Raw genomic sequence first — 7,880 nt, forward strand, 5'->3', positions numbered from 1 at the left:
AGTGGAGCTTTCCCTGATGGAAGTAGAAATGGACAGTGAAAAATGTGAAACACCGAGTCAGGCAGTTGAAACCGTCAAGGTGGAAAACGTCATTGTTGCTGAGAAAAAGAAGAAGTTGTCCATTTCTTCTTACAAACAGGCCATGGAAGTGGTGAAGAACGGAGAAGCCCTAGGCTGGGGAAAGATCATAGACATTATGGTGAAAGCGGATATGTTCCGGGTTGGCTATCAGCTAGACCAAGACTCGTCTGGACAGAACTGAGGACGTCGTCAACCGTTCACATTCGTCAGTGCTGGAATGTTGGGTCTAGATCACGCCTGTGCCGTGGGTGGAGAGATTGACGGTGACTGCGAGCTTGATTCGTGGATAAAATCGTGCGTACCAGGGAACTGGAAGGCCTCAAAGATCATCACTGTCACTCATCATGAAGAGTAGTATTTCTATCTTTCAATTCTGTTTGCATGAAAGCCATACATTTTGCCCAAAACGTAATGGTCCATTGTAAGGGCCACCTCATGTGTTTTTTTTGCAACATTTTGCATCATTAATAAATGGATGTTTTTTGTAATAAAAGCGGTGTTCCCTGTTTTCATTTATTTTTGCAGTTTAAATAAATAAAAATGGCAATGTTTGTTTTCATTTTTCTTTCCTTTTGATTTGTCTTGTTCCGACCTTAAAAGTGACTATCCTCCTGATCTCATTGATAACAATTCGGTTACACCTTTGTATGACTTCGACAATCCGATATATCATGCCGAAGAAGAAGGCGAAGAAGATTGTGATCTACTGGAACTAGCCAGGTTGTTGAAACAAGAGGAGAAGGTGATTCAACCGCACAAGTTGAGATTGTTAATCCAGGCACCGACGAGGTCAGAAAGGAAGTGAAAGTTAGGGCCTCTTTAGAGGCAAATGTCAAAAGCAGAATGGTATAACTGTTGAAAGAGCATGTTGATATCTTCGCCTGGTCGTATCAGGATATGCCAGGGTTGGCTACCGATATCGTGGGGCACAAGCTACCATGGAGAGAAGACTGTCCTCCAGTGAAGCAGAACCCGGTGCCGAAAAAGGATGAGAAGGTGAGAATGCGTGTGGACTACTGAGATTTGAACAGAGCCAGTCCGAAAGATGAATTCCCGATACTTCACATGGATGTATTGGTTGATAATACAACTCAGTTCTCGGTGTTTTCATTCAGGGATGGTTTGCTGGCTGTGACCAGATTAAACTGTCGCCAGATGATATGGATAAAACAATGTTCATCACACCATAGCGCACTCTTTGTTATAAGGGATGTCGTTCAGTCTCAAGAATGCCGGTGCCACGTATCAAAGAGTTATGGTGACTATGTTTCATGATATGATTCATCATGAGGTCGAATGCTATGTTGATGACATGATAGCAAAGTCCCAAACAGAAGAGGGGCATTTGGTAGACTTGACCAAGTTGTTTGGCCGTTTGAGACAATTCAGACTGAGGTTGAATCCGAATCAGGGCACTTGTGGAGTGCGGTCCGGTAAGTTGCTGAGGCTTATTGTGAAAATGAAAGAGGAATCGAGGTTGATCCTGCTAAAAAAAAAGAGAGAGGAAAAAAGAAGAAGCAATATAAGAAATGCCTGAACCGAGAATGGGAAGATAGGTCTATGGTTTCTTAGGTAGATTGAACTGCATTTCACGGTTCACATCTCATCTAACAACCATGTGTGAACCTATATCCAAGTTGAAAAAAATCAAATGGTCAGGTGGGATAATGATTGCCCAGGGGCATTGAGAAATAAAAGAATAAGTTGCGGGAACCTCCGATTTTGATGCCTCCTGTGGAAGGAACAACTGTTAATCTGGTACTTGACGGCCTTCGAGGGGTCTATGAGGTGTGTACTGGGGCAGCATGACGAGTCTTGTCGAAAAGAGCACGCAATTTACCTTAGCAAAAAGTTTACCGACTGTGAAACAAAATATTCACTACTCGAGAAAACATGCTGTACTTTGGCATAGGCTGCTCGCCGACTGAGACAGTATATGCTGGTTCATGCCACTTTGTGGATTTCAAGATGGATTTGATCAAGTATATGTTTGAGAAGCCTGCATTGACCGGACGAGTTGCGAGAGGGAAAATGATTTTGATTGAATACGATGTTCAAAATACCTCTCAGAAGGCAATCAAAGGGAGTGTACTGTCTAATTACCTTGCCCAGCAGCCCATTGAGGATTATCAACTGATGAAGTTTGAATTCCCTGATGAGGACATCGAGGTTCTCAAATCGAAAGATTGTGAGGAACCCATCCCTAAGGAGGGGCCTGATCCTGAATCCCAACGGATTCTGATGACTGATGGGGGGGGGGTTAATGTGAATGAATTAGTGCTACTTTGGTTACGCCAAAGGGATCCCACATTCCTTTTGTTGCCCGGATAACATTTGAATGCACCAAAGACAGTATGGCTAAGTACGAAGCATGTATCCTGGGTATCGACCTTCGGTGCATACGTCTACTGGGGCAACACCTTCCTCGCTCGTGTATGGGATAGAAGTGGTGTTACCTGCTGAGGTCTAGATCCCATTGTGGAGAGTCTTGAGGGACGTGAGATTAAAAGAGGCTGAGTGGATAAGGACTCGGTATGAAGGGAGCCCGATTAAGGAAAAAAAGGTTGGCAGTTATTTGTCATGGGCAGTTGTACCCAGTGAATGAAACGTGCTTGTGGCTGAAAAGTGCAACTTCGTGCATATCATGTGGGAGACGTGGTGTTGAAAAGGATCCTTCCTCCTCAAAACGATTGCAGGGGCAAGTAGACACACGATTATGCAAGTCTATTCGTGGTCAAGAAGGTTTTCTCTAGCAGAGCCTTGTTGTTGATGATCACGAATGACGAAGATTTTCCATCCCCTGTGAATGCGGACGCAGTTAAAAAATACTTCGTAAAAATTGACCCGTTGGACGAAAAGAATAAAAGAGTCCAGGCAAAAAAGGGCATCCCGGCGAACTAAAAAAAATGAAAAAGGTTCGGGCAAAAATTAGGGATAAAAAGGAAAAAAACTGTACACCCGGCAAGTCGAAAACCCCGCAAAGGCGACTTGGGCAAAAAAGGGTATCCCGATGGACTGAAAACTCGAAAGGGCGGTCCAGGCAAAAGAGGGATTGAAACGAACACATGCGTCCAGCATGATCGTTTGTGCTTTAGATATGGCCTGGATAATCACCGGCAGAGATCGATCGGAAGCGTCTTGTTCAGAAGGCAGAAAATACCGAGAGTCTTGAGGACATAGGGGGTGTAACTGAGTTGGAACCCGATGAGATCATGGTTTCACATTGCCATTAGGATAGATTTTTCCTTTTTGTGCACAATCACCTCTTTTCAGGGATTGTTTCCTGTGCTACTCAGTCATGAGCCACCTTTTTCAGTCTATAAATGCATGTTCACTCAAATAATTTTGTTTTTGTTTTCATTACCGCTTTGATTGCAAAAACATCCGTTTGGTTTGATAAAGAATATTTGCATTTTGAAACATGGAGATCCCTTCCAATGCATGTTCAGAGGATTGAAATCTGGAAATCTTATTTGGAAGTTTGAGTGACCTAGGTGTTGAAATTTTGGCACGCCTAGGGCACGGTTTTATCTAACGATCTCTTTTGCAGGTGCTGTTAGCTATGGTCACTCACTTGCAGGTTGTGATGTGAAGCACTTTGACAAGAGATCCCAGCAGAGTTCGACCAGGGGCAAGGGATAGAAGAATGGTGAAGAGACAGCAAAAGAATGGCGACGATCCTAGAGGGTAATCAAGAAGACTCTTAAAAGTCTGAGGATTAGAGAGTTGGCCTGAATCTGAGAAGATCGATCATCTCAAAGTAGAGAAAAGCCGATACTACAAGGTGATGAATCAGAAAAGGCCAGATGAGCCTGGGAGCTCTCAAAAGTGGAAAGCCGACACTGTGATTGGATGGAGAACACCCGTGTTCGACGAGTCGACGGGCGTTCCGTGTCAAAAAGGCCGTGTCTCCCCAGCGGATTCGAGATCGGTGTCTCCTCAGCATCCATGCCTGAAGGTTGCCTCTTCCCTAGCATGGTCGAGAAGGACCCCCAGCAGGGTGGAGACTGTTAGTTCCTGAGCAAGTCGGAAGGTCGTTGTTTCCCCAACGGAGGTGGTTGTTTGTTTATTTCCTCGGCGGAATCCCCAAGTGGATCGGGTTCAGTGGAGGTCGTCCCCAGTAAGGATTATCCACTCTCCAGCAGCAGTGCTATCCCCAAGTGGCTTCTCGAAGATATACTTAATTGGATCCATTCTGGATATCAACCAAGTTGTATGATTTATCATGTACTGGCGCAAACGCTTAGCAGCCCAAGCCAAAGCACAGCACGTCTTTTCAAGCATAGAGTATCGAGACTCACAATCAGTAAACTTCTTACTGAGGTAGTATATAGCAAACTCCTTCTTCCCTGATTCATCTTGTTGACCGAGTACACAACCCATCGAGTCTTCAAGAACTGTTAAATACATGATCAGAGGTCTTCCTTCCACAGGCGGAGACAATATCGGAGGTTCAGACAGATAATCTTTGATACTGTCGAAAGCTTTCTGGCAATCCTCAGTCCAATCATGAGACTGATCTTTCTGGAGGAGCTTGAATATCGGCGCACATGTGGCAGTCATGTGGGATATAAATATGGAAATGTAGTTCAAGCGGCCAAGAAAACCTCGGACTTGCTTTTCAGTTTTGGGTGCGGGCATCTCTTGTATTGCTTTGACCTTTGCAGGATCAACCTTAATACCTCTTTCACTTACCACAAAACCCAACAACTTGCCGGAACGGACTCCAAATGTACACTTGTTCGGATTCAGGCGAAGTTTGAACTTCCTCAAACGCTGAAAAAGCTTCAACAAATGCTCAATATGCTCAACTTCCGTTCGGGACTTAGCAATCATATCATCAACATAGACTTCTATCTCCTTGTGCATCATGTCATGAAACAAGGTAGTCATAGCTCGTTGATACGTGGCTCCGGCGTTCTTCAAACCGAAGGGCATCACTCGATAACAGAATGTTCCCCCAGGTGTGATGAATGTTGTCTTCTCCATATCCTCTGGTGCCATCTTGATTTGATTATATCCGGAAAATCCGTCCATAAAGGAAAAGACTTTGAATTTGGCTGTATTGTCTACCAACATGTCAATGTGTGGTAGAGGAAAATCATCTTTTGGGCTAGCCTTATTCAAATCTCTGTAATCAACGCACATACGGACTTTTCCGTCCTTCTTAGGAACAGGCACAATATTGGCCACCCATTGAGGATATGTAGAAGTCACCAGAAACCCCGCATCAATTTGCTTCTGAACTTCCTCTTTGATCTTCACCGCCATATCTGGATGAGTTCTTCTGAGCTTCTGCTTCACAGGCACGCACTCAGGCTTCAAAGGCAGGAAATGCTGCACAATATCTGTATCTAAACCCGGCATGTCTTCATAGGACCAAGCAAAGATATCTGAATATTCTCGTAGCAAGCTGATCAAATCTTCCTTGACAGACCCTTCAAGAAGTGCCCCAATCTTCACCAAGCGAACACAATCCTCAGATCCCAAGTTGACTGTTTCCAAGTCTTCGAGATGCGGCTGAATGATCTTCTCTTCGTGCTCAAGGAGACGGGTAATCACATCAGGAATCCCTTCAACGTCATCTTCCTCTGCCTCAAATACAGGGAATTCAAAATTGGGAGATGGCGTTGGATCATTATGTTCAATGGGTTTTAGGATCAACCTGCATAATGATTTTGGTTAATGAAAAACTTTAGAATTTAAACAAGCAAATCATTATGCAGATGAAAAATGTTTGCTTTTATTCTTGTTTTTTTATGGGTTTTTTGCGATCACTGATTTCATGCCAAAAAGCAAAATGTGAAAACAAGGAAAAACAAATGTTTAACATGAATTTATTGAATGAAAACATCATTGTATATATGCTTTGCCAACAATGTCATCACTTCTCCTTTTGGCATGGGAGAAGGGTTTTAAACAAAGTGAACATTTACTCTGATCTATGGATGACTGTAGGAACATCTACAGCGACCCAATTGTGGCAGACACCACCAGGAATAACAAAGTTGTTCACATCTTCTGTATCTTCTTCCAAGATAGCAGCAACTTCCTTTTCAGGTTGATCAGCATGGATGAATCCTCCACTTGTGAACAAACCTTGCTCATTACATGCCCCAGAACAGTAGCCAATGCCAGCCCGGGATCTGTTGTCTTCAAGTTCAAGCACCTTCCCTACTCCAGCAACTGCACCACATTCAATGGCCAGCTTAGCATCACGGTAGGAAGTGAATGAAGGAGACTTCTTCTCGATTGGTTCATCAATAGATAAAGCTTGGAATGGAGTTCCAATTTCATCCTCTGCGTCAATGTACGAGAAAGAAGATAGATGGCTAACCAGGAGAGCCTTTTCTCCCCCTACTACAACCAATTTCTTGTTCTTCACAATTTTCAGCTTCTGGTGTAGGGTGGATGTCACGGCGCCAGCCTCGTGAATCCATGGTCTGCCTAAGAGACAGCTATATGATGGGTGGATACCCATTACTTAGAAAGTAACCTGGAAATCACTTGGTCCTATCTTGATTGGGAGATCAACTTCACCAATCACGGTCTTGCGCGACCCATCAAATGCTTTCACAACGACCCCACTCTGCCTCATAGGAGGACCTTGATATGACAATCTGGAGAGTGTGGTCTTTGGCAATACATTTAAAGACGATCCAGTGTCCACTAGCACATTGGACATTGCATCAGATTTGCAGTTCATTGAGATATGTAAAGCCATGTTGTGGTCTCTTCCCTCCTCAGGGAGATCAGCGTCACAAAAGCTCAAAGTGTTGCAAGCGGTAATGTTTGCAACAATACTATCAAACTGCTCAAGGGTGACGTCGTGATCAACATACGCCAGATCCAAGACTTTCTGCAGAGCCTCCCTATGGGGTTCTGAATTCAGCAGCAGAGAAAGAATAGAAATCTTGGATGGCGTTTGTAGAAGCTGGTCTACAATGTTGTACTCACTCTTTCTGATGAGCCTCAGCATCTCATCAGATTCTTCATCTACAATGCCACTAGGGCCAACTGAAGAAACAGGAGTTTTTTGTACCGAGGAGGATGGTTTGGCGACATCGAGTGCCGGATTCTGAACATTCACAGCGGTCCCAACCGGACGCTCAACAGTATCAGAAGCAACAGCCTTGGCAGGTGCAGAAAACACACGACCACTTCGGGTCAACCCACTTACATCAGCTACATTGGTTACGGAAGTGGAAGGTAAAGGCACTTCGACCCCATCTTGCACAGCAACAGGGTTATATCAGAATGGTACCGCTTTGTCAGATGAATAAGGCACAGGGCCTGCCGGTTTAATGATCAAGGAAGGGGAAGCCTTCGGCTTGTTGCTATTGTAACGAATAACAACAGGCTCGGGTAACTTGAACACTGGAGATATGACGTTCACTTCAGGCTCAGCTTTATCAACATTGCGATTCTGCAGAATCTCAATGGTACCTTCATTCAATAGCTTTTGAAGCTCTCTGCGTACTTGGTCGCAACCCAAGCGGTTAACCGAACAGACGCGACACTTGTCGTGGTTATGCTCCAAGTAGCTGTACTGACACAGCAAACGGTGTAATTCAACCAACGACTGCCTGATGTGGCTCACATATCTGACCTTGTACTTCCCGAGGCATTCCTGAATCATATTGACTGATTTCCCATGCGCAGGCAATGGGTTCTTGGTAACATTTGGACCTGAATCTTCAAAACTCAGAATACCACATCTCACAAGGTCCTGAACCTTGGTCTTCAGCTGAAAACAATTCTCTATATCGTGGCCCGGAGCGCCAGAATGATAGGCACAA

This window comes from Lathyrus oleraceus, chromosome 2, assembly GCF_024323335.1.
Source record: "Lathyrus oleraceus cultivar Zhongwan6 chromosome 2, CAAS_Psat_ZW6_1.0, whole genome shotgun sequence".
Taxonomy (NCBI): Eukaryota; Viridiplantae; Streptophyta; class Magnoliopsida; order Fabales; family Fabaceae; genus Lathyrus; species Lathyrus oleraceus.